The sequence below is a fragment of the Heterodontus francisci genome, chromosome 22, assembly GCF_036365525.1.
Source record: "Heterodontus francisci isolate sHetFra1 chromosome 22, sHetFra1.hap1, whole genome shotgun sequence".
Classification (NCBI taxonomy): Eukaryota; Metazoa; Chordata; class Chondrichthyes; order Heterodontiformes; family Heterodontidae; genus Heterodontus; species Heterodontus francisci.
Window position 1 is genome coordinate 34955424 of NC_090392.1, and position 18474 is coordinate 34973897.

General features: G+C 43.9%; 5 non-coding genes across 5 annotated transcripts; all 5 read right to left on the minus strand.

Moving 5' to 3' along the window:
* Window positions 1–3304: 3304 nt before the first annotated feature.
* On the minus strand, window positions 3305–3377 carry trnav-aac (transfer RNA valine (anticodon AAC)). Its single transcript has one exon. It is a non-coding gene; the product is annotated as a tRNA-Val (tRNA).
* A 3406-nt stretch (window positions 3378–6783) lies between these two features.
* Window positions 6784–6856, minus strand: trnav-aac (transfer RNA valine (anticodon AAC)). Its single transcript has one exon. It is a non-coding gene; the product is annotated as a tRNA-Val (tRNA).
* A 3400-nt stretch (window positions 6857–10256) lies between these two features.
* On the minus strand, window positions 10257–10329 carry trnam-cau (transfer RNA methionine (anticodon CAU)). The gene has a single exon. It is a non-coding gene; the product is annotated as a tRNA-Met (tRNA).
* Window positions 10330–13734: 3405 nt separating this feature from the next.
* trnav-aac (transfer RNA valine (anticodon AAC)) lies at window positions 13735–13807 on the minus strand. The gene has a single exon. It is a non-coding gene; the product is annotated as a tRNA-Val (tRNA).
* A 3406-nt stretch (window positions 13808–17213) lies between these two features.
* On the minus strand, window positions 17214–17286 carry trnav-aac (transfer RNA valine (anticodon AAC)). The gene has a single exon. It is a non-coding gene; the product is annotated as a tRNA-Val (tRNA).
* Window positions 17287–18474: the final 1188 nt, after the last annotated feature.

The window sequence follows — 18474 nt, forward strand, 5'->3', positions numbered from 1 at the left end:
CATTACGCAAGGCTGCAGAGGTATTGACCCAGCCATGGACGATCAGCAGTGCACAACACATCGCCAGTCCATTCAGGCCATCGTACCATGGCAGTTTTATGAAAGACTTGCCATTTGGGCCCACTTCCTTAGCTCTGCTTTTGTTTGCCTCTCCTTTCATGCAATTATCCAATTCCCTTTTTTTAAAACTCTCCCTTAAGAAACTAAGTTTGTAAGAGGTGCAGCAGCTGCTGCAGTGTTAATGCACAGTGTGCCATCATTGACAAAGATTCCCTTCCCCAACCACACCAAGACATCCACTTGGGATTCTTGCCAACTTCTGGATTTCATTTCTCATTATTTACTGATTGCACTGACATATATTTGTGTTTTTAAACTCTTTATTTTGATCAAATGAGTCCTTATTTTGCTGAGATGCTACATACAATGTGATTACCCTCGCAGTAGAATGCGTAACAGAGGCAGTTATATAATGGGGGCGAAGCTTCACTGCAGCTATATAATGTCCTGGTTGGACCCCACCTGGAGTCCTCTGCATAGTCTGGGCATGCCAATTTATATAGTATACAAATTGGCCTTGGTATACAGGGCAGTTCAGATCCAGCAGAATGTTTGCAGAGTTCAAATGGTTAGATTAGGAAGCCATGTCCCCTCTTCCACAGAGACAGCTGTTGGTTTCCACCTGGTGCCTCACTTGTTTCTGAATTTCAAGGTGTAGAATGAAATCAAGCAACGTAACCCAAGTTTGCAATGCATTCCACGCAATCATCAAACACATCATTCCTGTCTTCCTCACCTTAGCTGCACAGCCCTCGAAACGTTGCAATCCATGTAACACAGTATTTGTTCCAGGTTTAGGCTTTCAGCCGTATTATAATAATATCTGTGCCCTCATCTTGAAATGAGATTCTCAGCAATATCCAACACAAATTGAATTGCATAGATGACAGGCAAATATAGGAAAACAGGTCAGTATGCAACACAATTCCATGGTGCCCATTTTCAGATGCACAATAGTCATCTTTTCCAGCAAATGAAAGAATTTTTCAGTGAATCATTTGCAAAGTCAGAGTTAATGGCATTTGTGCTTTTCTTTCTTCTTGTTTTGCAACATACTGGCGCCTAAATCCAATTCATGTATATTCATGTTTATTGGGGAGACCAAACGCAGACTGGGTGACCGCTTTGCGGAATACGTCGGCTCAGTCCGCAAGCAGGACCCTGAGCTTCCGGTTGCTTGCCATTTCAAGACTGCCCACTGCTCTCATGCTCACATCTCTATCCTGGGATTGCCTCAGTGTTCCAGTGAACATCAACACAAGCTCGAAAAACAGCATCCCGTTGACCGATTAGTTTAGTTTGGTGATACAGCAGTGAAACAGGCCCTTCGGCCCACCGAGTCTGTGCTGACCATCGACCACCCATTTATACTAATCCGACACGAATTCCATATTCCTACCACATCCCCACTTCCCTATATTTCCCTACCACCTCCCTATACGAGGGGCAATTTATAATGGCCAATTAACCTATCAAGCAGCCAGTCTTTGGCATGTGGGAGGAAACCGGAGCACCCAGAGGAATCCCACGCAGACACAGGGAGAACTTGCAAACACCACGCAGGCAGTGCCCAGAATTGAAAGCGGGTCGCTGGAGCTGTGAGGCTGCGGTGTGAACCACTGCACACGAGAGCGTGCCGGACTGAATATTGAGTTCAATAATTCCAGAGCATGACGGGGCCCCCATTTTACTTTCATTTTTTGTTATTTTTCATTTTTACAGTTTTTACATTTTTTTGTATGTTTATTTTATTTCATCTTAGTTTGTTCAGTTTGCTTACCCACTGTTTTTTTTCCTGTTTGTACTTGCTGCTGTTCGATTTTCAGTCCATTAACAGTCCTCTCTGTACGAATGCTTTGTCTTTCAACACACCATTAACATATTGTTTGCCTTTGCTCCATGACCTTCTGGTCAGCTATTCTGTGGCCTTGTCCAATCTACACCTTCTCCTTTGTTATCTCTTGCTCCACCCCCGCTTTACTTGCTTCTAACCTTTGACATTTCTAATATTTGCCAGTTCTGAAGAAGGGTCACTGAGCCGAAATGTTAACTCTGCTTCTGTCTCCACAGATGCTGCCAGTCGTGCTGAGTATTTCCAGAATTTCTTGTTTTTATTTCAGATTTCCAGCATCCACAGTATTTTGCTTTAATTCATGTATATTCTTCCTCGGTTCAATATGAAGGAGCGCTTTGATATTGAGCGGAGCCGCAGTGCATCTCATTTTCAACGCCACCTTGTTAGTGTTCCTGTTACTTGCCGAATGAAGAACAAAATAAAATGATAATTTGGCAGGTCTGCCTGTTTCCTTCGCTTCAGTTACAGAATCAGCTGTGTCCGTCTTTAAGGGAGGCAAAGTACTCCTAGCGGCTCTGCGTGACGCTGAATAGTTATGTTAATCTGCATCAATAAATCCAGGTATGTCTCTGTTACTGACTGAACAAAACGCTAATAAATCTGTGAGCGACTGTCATAACTTAAATAACTTTTTCCCCTCTGCGTGTCATGAACCTTCACCCCTTGTCATAATTGCGGCTGCATGTTAAGAGCTGGGTTATCAAGGTGCTTAAGACACCAAGAATCTGCTGCAGCAGTGGTTAAATTGAAAAGGATTTTTGCCCCTTTTACCCAAGAAGAAATGTTCAGGAGGAGCAATTTCCCCCAACTTGTTTCCACTGGAGATTCATCATTGCAACTCAAAGAAAGTTTCAGTCACTTGGCTGTTCTGTCAGAGCTGCTCGGAGGTTCAGTGACCCGGATATCATGTGCCTACGTTTTGCTGAGCCGGTGCTTGGTTGATGGGGAGATTTGGCCCGGGTTGTGCTATTTTACCTCCCCGAGATGGCCAGTAACCTGTTGATTGAGGCAGCAGACGCCACTTGCTGCTGACAGCGAGTAATTGGACAGTGCGGGTCAAAATATTGCAGCGTGCCCCTGTCTCAACGACTGTGGAGCTGGTGAAAGTGAATTGCTGATGTGCTTTTGCCTCGTCTGAAATGAGACTAAGATTCGCTGTTACTTAGCAAGCTCGTGTTGCAGGTTTCTATTCTCATCTGAGCCAAATAAAGTGTCACTGCTCGGTTTTGCGGAACTTTCTGCAGCATCAGGACTAGAAAGAGGAGCGAGTGCAAGGCATTGTGCACACAATGTGCAAGAGAAAGAGGGCTTTGAGAAATTGTGTTGTGTTCATGGGGAATGTCAATGATTGCATATTTCTTGCGAAGAAGTTTGGGTTCGTTTTGAAAATGTTTCTGCCCAGTTTCGAACTGGGGACCTTTTGCGTGTTAGGCAAACGTGATCACCACTACACTACAGAAACTCAACACGTTACAGCGCTGAGGAAGCTGCAAGTATTGTTAAACTATACAGTCTTAATCGATTTGTGGTGCTTGTTTCATTGAAATGCAATTCCACTGTGACATTTCGCAAGGCTGCAGAGGTATTGACCCAGCCATGGACGATCAGCAGTGCACAACACATCGCCAGTCCATTCAGGCCATCGTACCATTGCCAGTTTTTTCAAAGACTTGCCACTTGGGCCCACTTCCTTAGCTCTGCTTTTCTTTGCCTCTCCTTTCATGCAATTATCCAATTCCCTTTTTTTAAAACTCTCCCTTAAGAAACTAAGTTTGTAAGAGGTGCAGCAGCTGCTGCAGTGTTAATGCACAGTGTGCCATCATTGACAAAGATTCCCTTCCCCAACCACACCAAGACATCCACTTGGGATTCTTGCCAACTTCTGGATTTCATTTCTCATTATTTACTGATTGCACTGACACATATTTGTGTTTTTAAACTCTTTAGTTTGATCAAATGAGTCCTTATTTAGCTGAGATGCTACAAACAATGTGATTACCCTCGCAGTAGAATGCGTAACAGAGGCAGTTATATAATGGGGGCGAAGCTTCACTGCAGCTATATAATGTCCTGGTTGGACCCCACCTGGAGTCCTCTGCATAGTCTGGGCATGCCAATTTATATAGTATACAAATTGGCCTTGGTATACAGGGCAGTTCAGATCCAGCAGAATGTTTGCAGAGTTCAAATGGTTAGATTAGGAAGCCATGTCCCCTCTTCCACAGAGACAGCTGTTGGTTTCCACCTGGTGCCTCACTTGTTTCTGAATTTCAAGGTGTAGAATGAAATCAAGCAACGTAACCCAAGTTTGCAATGCATTCCACGCAATCGTCAAACACATCATTCCTGTCTTCCTCACCTTAGCTGCACAACCCTCGAAACGTTGCAATCCATGTAACACAGTATTTGTTCCAGGTTTAGGCTTTCAGTAGGATTATAATAATATCTGTGCCCTCATCTTGAAATGAGATTCTCAGCAATATCCAACACAAATTGAATTGCATAGATGACAGGCAAATATAGGAAAACAGGTCAGTATGCAACACAATTCCATGGTGCCCATTTTCAGATGCACAATAGTCATCTTTTCCAGCAAATGAAAGAATTTTTCAGTGAATCATTTGCAAAGTCAGAGTTAATGGCATTTGTGCTTTTCTTTCTTCTTGTTTTGCAACATACTGGCGCCTAAATCCAATTCATGTATATTCATGTTTATTGGGGAGACCAAACGCAGACTGGGTGACCGCTTTGCGGAATACGTCGGCTCAGTCCGCAAGCAGGACCCTGAGCTTCCGGTTGCTTGCCATTTCAAGACTGCCCACTGCTCTCATGCTCACACCTCTATCCTGGGATTGCCTCAGTGTTCCAGTGAACATCAACACAAGCTCGAAAAACAGCATCCCGTTGACCGATTAGTTTAGTTTGGTGATACAGCAGTGAAACAGGCCCTTCGGCCCACCGAGTCTGTGCTGACCATCGACCACCCATTTATACTAATCCGACACGAATTCCATATTCCTACCACATCCCCACCTTCCCTATATTTCCCTACCACCTCCCTATACGAGGGGCAATTTATAATGGCCAATTAACCTATCAAGCAGCCAGTCTTTGGCATGTGGGAGGAAACCGGAGCACCCAGAGGAATCCCACGCAGACACAGGGAGAACTTGCAAACACCACGCAGGCAGTGCCCAGAATTGAAAGCGGGTCGCTGGAGCTGTGAGGCTGCGGTGTGAACCACTGCACACGAGAGCGTGCCGGGCTGAATATTGAGTTCAATAATTCCAGAGCATGACGGGGCCCCCATTTTACTTTCATTTTTTGTTATTTTTAATTTTTACATTTTTTACATTTTTTTGTATGTTTATTTTATTTCATCTTAGTTTGTTCAGTTTGCTTACCCACTGTTTTTTTTCCTGTTTGTACTTGCTGCTGTTCAATTTTCAGTCCATTAACCGTCCTCCCTGTACTAATGCTTTGTCTTTCAACACACCATTAACATATTGTTTGCCTTTGCTCCATGACCTTCTGGTCAGCTATTCTGTGGCCTTGTCCAATCTACACCTTCTCCTTTGTTATCTCTTGCTCCACCCCCGCTTTACTTGCTTCTAACCTTTGACATTTCTAATATTTGCCAGTTCTGAAGAAGGGTCACTGAGCCGAAATGTTAACTCTGCTTCTGTCTCCACAGATGCTGCCAGTCGTGCTGAGTATTTCCAGAATTTCTTGTTTTTATTTCAGATTTCCAGCATCCACAGTATTTTGCTTTTATTCATGTATATTCTTCTTCGGTTCAATATGAAGAAGCGCTTTGATATTGAGCGGAGCCGCAGTGCATCTCATTTTCAACGCCACCTTGTTAGTGTTCCTGTTACTTGCCGAATGAAGAACAAAATAAAATGATAATTTGGCAGGTCTGCCTGTTTCCTTCGCTTCAGTTACAGAATCAGCTGTGTCCGTCTTTAAGGGAGGCAAAGTACTCCTAGCGGCTCTGCGTGACGCTGAATAGTTATGTTAATCTGCATCAATAAATCCAGGTATGTCTCTGTTACTGACTGAACAAAACGCTAATAAATCTGTGAGCGACTGTCATAACTTAAATAACTTTTTCCCCTCTGCGTGTCATGAACCTTTACCCCTTGTCATAATTGCGGCTGCATGTTAAGAGCTGGGTTATCAAGGTGCTTAAGACACCAAGAATCTGCTGCAGCAGTGGTTAAATTGAAAAGGATTTTTGCCCCTTTTACCCAAGAAGAAATGTTCAGGAGGAGCAATTTCCCCCAACTTGTTTCCACCGGAGATTCATCATTGCAACTAAAAGAAAGTTTCAGTCACTTGGCTGTTCTGTCAGAGCTGCTCGGAGGTTCAGTGACCCGGATATCATGTGCCTACGTTTTGCTGAGCCGGTGCTTGGATGATGGGGAGATTTGGCCCGGGTTGTGCTATTTTACCTCCCCGAGATGGCCAGTAACCTGTTGATTGAGGCAGCAGACGCCACTTGCTGCTGACAGCGAGTAATTGGACAGTGCGGGTCAAAATATTGCAGCGTGCCCCTGTCTTAACGACTGTGGAGCTGGTGAAAGTGAATTGCTGATGTGCTTTTGCCTCGTCTGAAATGAGACTAAGATTCGCTGTTACTTCGCAAGCTCGTGTTGCAGGTTTCTATTCTCATCTGAGCCAAATAAAGTGTCACTGCTCGGTTTTGCGGAACTTTCTGCAGCATCAGGACTAGAAAGAGGAGCGAGTGCAAGGCATTGTGCACACAATGTGCAAGAGAAAGAGGGCTTTGAGAAATTGTGTTGTGTTCATGGGGAATGTCAATGATTGCATATTTCTTGCGAAGAAGTTTGGGTTCGTTTTGAAAATGTTTCTGCCCAGTTTCGAACTGGGGACCTTTTGCGCGTTAGGCAAACGTGATCACCACTACACTACAGAAACTCAACATGTTTCAGCGCTGAGGAAGCTGCAAGTATTGTTAAACTATACAGTCTTAATCGATTTGTGGTGCTTGTTTCATTGAAATGCAATTCCACTGTGACATTTCGCAAGGCTGCAGAGGTATTGACCCAGCCATGGACGATCAGCAGTGCACAACACATCGCCAGTCCATTCAGGCCATCGTACCATTGCCAGTTTTTTCAAAGACTTGCCACTTGGGCCCACTTCCTTAGCTCTGCTTTTCTTTGCCTCTACTTTCATGCAATTATCCAATTCCCTTTTTTTAAAACTCTCCCTTAAGAAACTAAGTTTGTAAGAGGTGCAGCAGCTGCTGCAGTGTTAATGCACAGTGTGCCATCATTGACAAAGATTCCCTTCCCCAACCACACCAAGACATCCACTTGGGATTCTTGCCAACTTCTGGATTTCATTTCTCATTATTTACTGATTGCACTGACACATATTTGTGTTTTTAAACTCTTTATTTTGATCAAATGAGTCCTTATTTTGCTCAGTTGCTACATACAATGTGATTACCCTCGCAGTAGAATGCGTAACAGAGGCAGTTATATAATGGGGGCGAAGCTTCACTGCAGCTATATAATGTCCTGGTTGGACCCCACCTGGAGTCCTCTGCATAGTCTGGGCATGCCAATCTATATAGTATACAAATTGGCCTTGGTATACAGGGCAGTTCAGATCCAGCAGAATGTTTGCAGAGTTCAAATGGTTAGATTAGGAAGCCATGTCCCCTCTTCCACAGAGACAGCTGTTGGTTTCCACCTGGTGCCTCACTTGTTTCTGAATTTCAAGGTGTAGAATGAAATCAAGCAACGTAACCCAAGTTTGCAATGCATTCCACGCAATCATCAAACACATCATTCCTGTCTTCCTCACCTTAGCTGCACAGCCCTCGAAACGTTGCAATCCATGTAACACAGTATTTGTTCCAGGTTTATGCTTTCAGTAGGATTATAATAATATCTGTGCCCTCATCTTGAAATGAGATTCTCAGCAATATCCAACACAAATTGAATTGCATAGATGACAGGCAAATATAGGAAAACAGGTCAGTATGCAACACAATTCCATGGTGCCCATTTTCAGATGCACAATAGTCATCTTTTCCAGCAAATGAAAGAATTTTTCAGTGAATCATTTGCAAAGTCAGAGTTAATGGCATTTGTGCTTTTCTTTCTTCTTGTTTTGCAACATACTGGCGCCTAAATCCAATTCATGTATATTCATGTTTATTGGGGAGACCAAACGCAGACTGGGTGACCGCTTTGCGGAATACGTCGGCTCAGTCCGCAAGCAGGACCCTGAGCTTCCGGTTGCTTGCCATTTCAAGACTGCCCACTGCTCTCATGCTCACATCTCTATCCTGGGATTGCCTCAGTGTTCCAGTGAACATCAACACAAGCTCGAAAAACAGCATCCCGTTGACCGATTAGTTTAGTTTGGTGATACAGCAGTGAAACAGGCCCTTCGGCCCACCGAGTCTGTGCTGACCATCGACCACCCATTTATACTAATCCGACACGAATTCCATATTCCTACCACATCCCCACCTTCCCTATATTTCCCTACCACCTCCCTATACGAGGGGCAATTTATAATGGCCAATTAACCTATCAAGCAGCCAGTCTTTGGCATGTGGGAGGAAACCGGAGCACCCAGAGGAATCCCACGCAGACACAGGGAGAACTTGCAAACACCACGCAGGCAGTGCCCAGAATTGAAAGCGGGTCGCTGGAGCTGTGAGGCTGCGGTGTGAACCACTGCACACGAGAGCGTGCCGGACTGAATATTGAGTTCAATAATTCCAGAGCATGACGGGGCCCCCATTTTACTTTCATTTTTTGTTATTTTTCATTTTTACATTTTTTACATTTTTTTGTATGTTTATTTTATTTCATCTTAGTTTGTTCAGTTTGCTTACCCACTGTTTTTTTTCCTGTTTGTACTTGCTGCTGTTCGATTTTCAGTCCATTAACAGTCCTCTCTGTACGAATGCTTTGTCTTTCAACACACCATTAACATATTGTTTGCCTTTGCTCCATGACCTTCTGGTCAGCTATTCTGTGGCCTTGTCCAATCTACACCTTCTCCTTTGTTATCTCTTGCTCCACCCCCGCTTTACTTGCTTCTAACCTTTGACATTTCTAATATTTGCCAGTTCTGAAGAAGGGTCACTGAGCCGAAATGTTAACTCTGCTTCTGTCTCCACAGATGCTGCCAGTCGTGCTGAGTATTTCCAGAATTTCTTGTTTTTATTTCAGATTTCCAGCATCCACAGTACTTTGCTTTTATTCATGTATATTCTTCCTCGGTTCAATATGAAGAAGCGCTTTGATATTGAGCGGAGCCGCAGTGCATCTCATTTTCAACGCCACCTTGTTAGTGTTCCTGTTACTTGCCGAATGAAGAACAAAATAAAATGATAATTTGGCAGGTCTGCCTGTTTCCTTCGCTTCAGTTACAGAATCAGCTGTGTCCGTCTTTAAGGGAGGCAAAGTACTCCTAGCGGCTCTGCGTGACGCTGAATAGTTATGTTAATCTGCATCAATAAATCCAGGTATGTCTCTGTTACTGACTGAACAAAACGCTAATAAATCTGTGAGCGACTGTCATAACTTAAATAACTTTTTCCCCTCTGCGTGTCATGAACCCCTTGTCATAATTGCGGCTGCATGTTAAGAGCTGGGTTATCAAGGTGCTTAAGACACCAAGAATCTGCTGCAGCAGTGGTTAAATTGAAAAGGATTTTTTCCCCTTTTACCCAAGAAGAAATGTTCAGGAGGAGCAATTTCCCCCAACTTGTTTCCACCGGAGATTCATCATTGCAACTCAAAGAAAGTTTCAGTCACTTGGCTGTTCTGTCAGAGCTGCTCGGAGGTTCAGTGACCCGGATATCATGTGCCTACGTTTTGCTGAGCCGGTGCTTGGATGATGGGGAGATTTGGCCCGGGTTGTGCTATTTTACCTCCCCGAGATGGCCAGTAACCTGTTGATTGAGGCAGCAGACGCCACTTGCTGCTGACAGCGAGTAATTGGACAGTGCGGGTCAAAATATTGCAGCGTGCCCCTGTCTTAACGACTGTGGAGCTGGTGAAAGTGAATTGCTGATGTGCTTTTGCCTCGTCTGAAATGAGACTAAGATTCGCTGTTACTTCGCAAGCTCGTGTTGCAGGTTTCTATTCTAATCTGAGCCAAATAAAGTGTCACTGCTCGGTTTTGAGGAACTTTCTGCAGCATCAGGACTAGAAAGAGGAGCGAGTGCAAGGCATTGTGCACACAATGTGCAAGAGAAAGAGGGCTTTGAGAAATTGTGTTGTGTTCATGGGGAATGTCAATGATTGCATATTTCTTGCGAAGAAGTCTGGGTTGGTTTTGAAAATGTTTCTGCCCAGTTTCGAACTGGGGACTTTTTGCCTATGAGGTAAACGTGATCACCACTACACTACAGAAACTCAACACACTGGTGGCGTTGAGGAAGCTGCAAGTATTGTTAAACAATACAGTCTTAATCGATTTGTGGTGCTTGTTTCATTGAAATGCAATTCCACTGTGACATTACGCAAGGCTGCAGAGGTATTGACCCAGCCATGGACGATCAGCAGTGCACAACACATCGCCAGTCCATTCAGGCCATCGTACCATGGCAGTTTTATGAAAGACTTGCCATTTGGGCCCACTTCCTTAGCTCTGCTTTTGTTTGCCTCTCCTTTCATGCAATTATCCAATTCCCTTTTTTTAAAACTCTCCCTTAAGAAACTAAGTTTGTAAGAGGTGCAGCAGCTGCTGCAGTGTTAATGCACAGTGTGCCATCATTGACAAAGATTCCCTTCCCCAACCACACCAAGACATCCACTTGGGATTCTTGCCAACTTCTGGATTTCATTTCTCATTATTTACTGATTGCACTGACATATATTTGTGTTTTTAAACTCTTTATTTTGATCAAATGAGTCCTTATTTTGCTGAGATGCTACATACAATGTGATTACCCTCGCAGTAGAATGCGTAACAGAGGCAGTTATATAATGGGGGCGAAGCTTCACTGCAGCTATATAATGTCCTGGTTGGACCCCACCTGGAGTCCTCTGCATAGTCTGGGCATGCCAATTTATATAGTATACAAATTGGCCTTGGTATACAGGGCAGTTCAGATCCAGCAGAATGTTTGCAGAGTTCAAATGGTTAGATTAGGAAGCCATGTCCCCTCTTCCACAGAGACAGCTGTTGGTTTCCACCTGGTGCCTCACTTGTTTCTGAATTTCAAGGTGTAGAATGAAATCAAGCAACGTAACCCAAGTTTGCAATGCATTCCACGCAATCATCAAACACATCATTCCTGTCTTCCTCACCTTAGCTGCACAGCCCTCGAAACGTTGCAATCCATGTAACACAGTATTTGTTCCAGGTTTAGGCTTTCAGCCGTATTATAATAATATCTGTGCCCTCATCTTGAAATGAGATTCTCAGCAATATCCAACACAAATTGAATTGCATAGATGACAGGCAAATATAGGAAAACAGGTCAGTATGCAACACAATTCCATGGTGCCCATTTTCAGATGCACAATAGTCATCTTTTCCAGCAAATGAAAGAATTTTTCAGTGAATCATTTGCAAAGTCAGAGTTAATGGCATTTGTGCTTTTCTTTCTTCTTGTTTTGCAACATACTGGCGCCTAAATCCAATTCATGTATATTCATGTTTATTGGGGAGACCAAACGCAGACTGGGTGACCGCTTTGCGGAATACGTCGGCTCAGTCCGCAAGCAGGACCCTGAGCTTCCGGTTGCTTGCCATTTCAAGACTGCCCACTGCTCTCATGCTCACATCTCTATCCTGGGATTGCCTCAGTGTTCCAGTGAACATCAACACAAGCTCGAAAAACAGCATCCCGTTGACCGATTAGTTTAGTTTGGTGATACAGCAGTGAAACAGGCCCTTCGGCCCACCGAGTCTGTGCTGACCATCGACCACCCATTTATACTAATCCGACACGAATTCCATATTCCTACCACATCCCCACTTCCCTATATTTCCCTACCACCTCCCTATACGAGGGGCAATTTATAATGGCCAATTAACCTATCAAGCAGCCAGTCTTTGGCATGTGGGAGGAAACCGGAGCACCCAGAGGAATCCCACGCAGACACAGGGAGAACTTGCAAACACCACGCAGGCAGTGCCCAGAATTGAAAGCGGGTCGCTGGAGCTGTGAGGCTGCGGTGTGAACCACTGCACACGAGAGCGTGCCGGACTGAATATTGAGTTCAATAATTCCAGAGCATGACGGGGCCCCCATTTTACTTTCATTTTTTGTTATTTTTCATTTTTACAGTTTTTACATTTTTTTGTATGTTTATTTTATTTCATCTTAGTTTGTTCAGTTTGCTTACCCACTGTTTTTTTTCCTGTTTGTACTTGCTGCTGTTCGATTTTCAGTCCATTAACAGTCCTCTCTGTACGAATGCTTTGTCTTTCAACACACCATTAACATATTGTTTGCCTTTGCTCCATGACCTTCTGGTCAGCTATTCTGTGGCCTTGTCCAATCTACACCTTCTCCTTTGTTATCTCTTGCTCCACCCCCGCTTTACTTGCTTCTAACCTTTGACATTTCTAATATTTGCCAGTTCTGAAGAAGGGTCACTGAGCCGAAATGTTAACTCTGCTTCTGTCTCCACAGATGCTGCCAGTCGTGCTGAGTATTTCCAGAATTTCTTGTTTTTATTTCAGATTTCCAGCATCCACAGTATTTTGCTTTAATTCATGTATATTCTTCCTCGGTTCAATATGAAGGAGCGCTTTGATATTGAGCGGAGCCGCAGTGCATCTCATTTTCAACGCCACCTTGTTAGTGTTCCTGTTACTTGCCGAATGAAGAACAAAATAAAATAATAATTTGGCAGGTCTGCCTGTTTCCTTAGCTTCAGTTACAGAATCAGCCGTGTCCGTCTTTCAGGGAGGCAAAGTACTCCTAGCGGCTCTGCGTGACGCTGAATAGTTATGTTAATCTGCATCAATAAATCCAGGTATGTCTCTGTTACTGACTGAACAAAACGCTAATAAATCTGTGAGCGACTGTCATAACTTAAATAACTTTTTCCCCTCTGCGTGTCATGAACCTTCACCCCTTGTCATAATTGCGGCTGCATGTTAAGAGCTGGGTTATCAAGGTGCTTAAGACACCAAGAATCTGCTGCAGCAGTGGTTAAATTGAAAAGGATTTTTGCCCCTTTTACCCAAGAAGAAATGTTCAGGAGGAGCAATTTCCCCCAACTTGTTTCCACCGGAGATTCATCATTGCAACTCAAAGAAAGTTTCAGTCACTTGGGTGTTCTGTGAGAGCTGCTCGGAGGTTCAGTGACCCGGATATCATGTGCCTACGTTTTGCTGAGCCGGTGCTTGGTTGATGGGGAGATTTGGCCCGGGTTGTGCTATTTTACCTCCCCGAGATGGCCAGTAACCTGTTGATTGAGGCAGCAGACGCCACTTGCTGCTGACAGCGAGTAATTGGACAGTGCGGGTCAAAATATTGCAGCGTGCCCCTGTCTCAACGACTGTGGAGCTGGTGAAAGTGAATTGCTGATGTGCTTTTGCCTCGTCTGAAATGAGACTAAGATTCGCTGTTACTTAGCAAGCTCGTGTTGCAGGTTTCTATTCTCATCTGAGCCAAATAAAGTGTCACTGCTCGGTTTTGCGGAACTTTCTGCAGCATCAGGACTAGAAAGAGGAGCGAGTGCAAGGCATTGTGCACACAATGTGCAAGAGAAAGAGGGCTTTGAGAAATTGTGTTGTGTTCATGGGGAATGTCAATGATTGCATATTTCTTGCGAAGAAGTTTGGGTTCGTTTTGAAAATGTTTCTGCCCAGTTTCGAACTGGGGACCTTTTGCGTGTTAGGCAAACGTGATCACCACTACACTACAGAAACTCAACACGTTACAACGCTGAGGAAGCTGCAAGTATTGTTAAACTATACAGTCTTAATCGATTTGTGGTGCTTGTTTCATGGAAATGCAATTCCACTGTGACATTACGCAAGGCTGCAGAGGTATTGACCCAGCCATGGACGATCAGCAGTGCACAACACATCGCCAGTCCATTCAGGCCATCGTACCATTGCCAGTTTTTTCAAAGACTTGCCACTTGGGCCCACTTCCTTAGCTCTGCTTTTCTTTGCCTCTCCTTTCATGCAATTATCCAATTCCCTTTTTTTAAAACTCTCCCTTAAGAAACTAAGTTTGTAAGAGGTGCAGCAGCTGCTGCAGTGTTAATGCACAGTGTGCCATCATTGACAAAGATTCCCTTCCCCAACCACACCAAGACATCCACTTGGGATTCTTGCCAACTTCTGGATTTCATTTCTCATTATTTACTGATTGCACTGACACATATTTGTGTTTTTAAACTCTTTAGTTTGATCAAATGAGTCCTTATTTAGCTGAGATGCTACAAACAATGTGATTACCCTCGCAGTAGAATGCGTAACAGAGGCAGTTATATAATGGGGGCGAAGCTTCACTGCAGCTATATAATGTCCTGGTTGGACCCCACCTGGAGTCCTCTGCATAGTCTGGGCATGCCAATTTATATAGTATACAAATTGGCCTTGGTATACAGGGCAGTTCAGATCCAGCAGAATGTTTGCAGAGTTCAAATGGTTAGATTAGGAAGCCATGTCCCCTCTTCCACAGAGACAGCTGTTGGTTTCCACCTGGTGCCTCACTTGTTTCTGAATTTCAAGGTGTAGAATGAAATCAAGCAACGTAACCCAAGTTTGCAATGCATTCCACGCAATCGTCAAACACATCATTCCTGTCTTCCTCACCTTAGCTGCACAACCCTCGAAACGTTGCAATCCATGTAACACAGTATTTGTTCCAGGTTTAGGCTTTCAGTAGGATTATAATAATATCTGTGCCCTCATCTTGAAATGAGATTCTCAGCAATATCCAACACAAATTGAATTGCATAGATGACAGGCAAATATAGGAAAACAGGTCAGTATGCAACACAATTCCATGGTGCCCATTTTCAGATGCACAATAGTCATCTTTTCCAGCAAATGAAAGAATTTTTCAGTGAATCATTTGCAAAGTCAGAGTTAATGGCATTTGTGCTTTTCTTTCTTCTTGTTTTGCAACATACTGGCGCCTAAATCCAATTCATGTATATTCATGTTTATTGGGGAGACCAAACGCAGACTGGGTGACCGCTTTGCGGAATACGTCGGCTCAGTCCGCAAGCAGGACCCTGAGCTTCCGGTTGCTTGCCATTTCAAGACTGCCCACTGCTCTCATGCTCACACCTCTATCCTGGGATTGCCTCAGTGTTCCAGTGAACATCAACACAAGCTCGAAAAACAGCATCCCGTTGACCGATTCGTTTAGTTTGGTGATACAGCAGTGAAACAGGCCCTTCGGCCCACCGAGTCTGTGCTGACCATCGACCACCCATTTATACTAATCCGACACGAATTCCATATTCCTACCACATCCCCACCTTCCCTATATTTCCCTACCACCTCCCTATACGAGGGGCAATTTATAATGGCCAATTAACCTATCAAGCAGCCAGTCTTTGGCATGTGGGAGGAAACCGGAGCACCCAGAGGAATCCCACGCAGACACAGGGAGAACTTGCAAACACCACGCAGGCAGTGCCCAGAATTGAAAGCGGGTCGCTGGAGCTGTGAGGCTGCGGTGTGAACCACTGCACACGAGAGCGTGCCGGGCTGAATATTGAGTTCAATAATTCCAGAGCATGACGGGGCCCCCATTTTACTTTCATTTTTTGTTATTTTTAATTTTTACATTTTTTACATTTTTTTGTATGTTTATTTTATTTCATCTTAGTTTGTTCAGTTTGCTTACCCACTGTTTTTTTTCCTGTTTGTACTTGCTGCTGTTCAATTTTCAGTCCATTAACCGTCCTCCCTGTACTAATGCTTTGTCTTTCAACACACCATTAACATATTGTTTGCCTTTGCTCCATGACCTTCTGGTCAGCTATTCTGTGGCCTTGTCCAATCTACACCTTCTCCTTTGTTATCTCTTGCTCCACCCCCGCTTTACTTGCTTCTAACCTTTGACATTTCTAATATTTGCCAGTTCTGAAGAAGGGTCACTGAGCCGAAATGTTAACTCTGCTTCTGTCTCCACAGATGCTGCCAGTCGTGCTGAGTATTTCCAGAATTTCTTGTTTTTATTTCAGATTTCCAGCATCCACAGTATTTTGCTTTTATTCATGTATATTCTTCTTCGGTTCAATATGAAGAAGCGCTTTGATATTGAGCGGAGCCGCAGTGCATCTCATTTTCAACGCCACCTTGTTAGTGTTCCTGTTACTTGCCGAATGAAGAACAAAATAAAATGATAATTTGGCAGGTCTGCCTGTTTCCTTCGCTTCAGTTACAGAATCAGCTGTGTCCGTCTTTAAGGGAGGCAAAGTACTCCTAGCGGCTCTGCGTGACGCTGAATAGTTATGTTAATCTGCATCAATAAATCCAGGTATGTCTCTGTTACTGACTGAACAAAACGCTAATAAATCTGTGAGCGACTGTCATAACTTAAATAACTTTTTCCCCTCTGCGTGTCATGAACCTTTACCCCTTGTCATAATTGCGGCTGCATGTTAAGAGCTGGGTTATCAAGGTGCTTAAGACACCAAGAATCTGCTGCAGCAGTGGTTAAATTGAAAAGGATTTTTGCCCCTTTTACCCAAGAAGAAATGTTCAGGAGGAGCAATTTCCCCCAACTTGTTTCCACCGGAGATTCATCATTGCAACTAAAAGAAAGTTTCAGTCACTTGGCTGTTCTGTCAGAGCTGCTCGGAGGTTCAGTGACCCGGATATCATGTGCCTACGTTTTGCTGAGCCGGTGCTTGGATGATGGGGAGATTTGGCCCGGGTTGTGCTATTTTACCTCCCCGAGATGGCCAGTAACCTGTTGATTGAGGCAGCAGACGCCACTTGCTGCTGACAGCGAGTAATTGGACAGTGCGGGTCAAAATATTGCAGCGTGCCCCTGTCTTAACGACTGTGGAGCTGGTGAAAGTGAATTGCTGATGTGCTTTTGCCTCGTCTGAAATGAGACTAAGATTCGCTGTTACTTCGCAAGCTCGTGTTGCAGGTTTCTATTCTCATCTGAGCCAAATAAAGTGTCACTGCTCGGTTTTGCGGAACTTTCTGCAGCATCAGGACTAGAAAGAGGAGCGAGTGCAAGGCATTGTGCACACAATGTGCAAGAGAAAGAGGGCTTTGAGAAATTGTGTTGTGTTCATGGGGAATGTCAATGATTGCATATTTCTTGCGAAGAAGTTTGGGTTCGTTTTGAAAATGTTTCTGCCCAGTTTCGAACTGGGGACCTTTTGCGCGTTAGGCAAACGTGATCACCACTACACTACAGAAACTCAACATGTTTCAGCGCTGAGGAAGCTGCAAGTATTGTTAAACTATACAGTCTTAATCGATTTGTGGTGCTTGTTTCATTGAAATGCAATTCCACTGTGACATTTCGCAAGGCTGCAGAGGTATTGACCCAGCCATGGACGATCAGCAGTGCACAACACATCGCCAGTCCATTCAGGCCATCGTACCATTGCCAGTTTTTTCAAAGACTTGCCACTTGGGCCCACTTCCTTAGCTCTGCTTTTCTTTGCCTCTACTTTCATGCAATTATCCAATTCCCTTTTTTTAAAACTCTCCCTTAAGAAACTAAGTTTGTAAGAGGTGCAGCAGCTGCTGCAGTGTTAATGCACAGTGTGCCATCATTGACAAAGATTCCCTTCCCCAACCACACCAAGACATCCACTTGGGATTCTTGCCAACTTCTGGATTTCATTTCTCATTATTTACTGATTGCACTGACACATATTTGTGTTTTTAAACTCTTTATTTTGATCAAATGAGTCCTTATTTTGCTCAGTTGCTACATACAATGTGATTACCCTCGCAGTAGAATGCGTAACAGAGGCAGTTATATAATGGGGGCGAAGCTTCACTGCAGCTATATAATGTCCTGGTTGGACCCCACCTGGAGTCCTCTGCATAGTCTGGGCATGCCAATCTATATAGTATACAAATTGGCCTTGGTATACAGGGCAGTTCAGATCCAGCAGAATGTTTGCAGAGTTCAAATGGTTAGATTAGGAAGCCATGTCCCCTCTTCCACAGAGACAGCTGTTGGTTTCCACCTGGTGCCTCACTTGTTTCTGAATTTCAAGGTGTAGAATGAAATCAAGCAACGTAACCCAAGTTTGCAATGCATTCCACGCAATCATCAAACACATCATTCCTGTCTTCCTCACCTTAGCTGCACAGCCCTCGAAACGTTGCAATCCATGTAACACAGTATTTGTTCCAGGTTTATGCTTTCAGTAGGATTATAATAATATCTGTGCCCTCATCTTGAAATGAGATTCTCAGCAATATCCAACACAAATTGAATTGCATAGATGACAGGCAAATATAGGAAAACAGGTCAGTATGCAACACAATTCCATGGTGCCCATTTTCAGATGCACAATAGTCATCTTTTCCAGCAAATGAAAGAATTTTTCAGTGAATCATTTGCAAAGTCAGAGTTAATGGCATTTGTG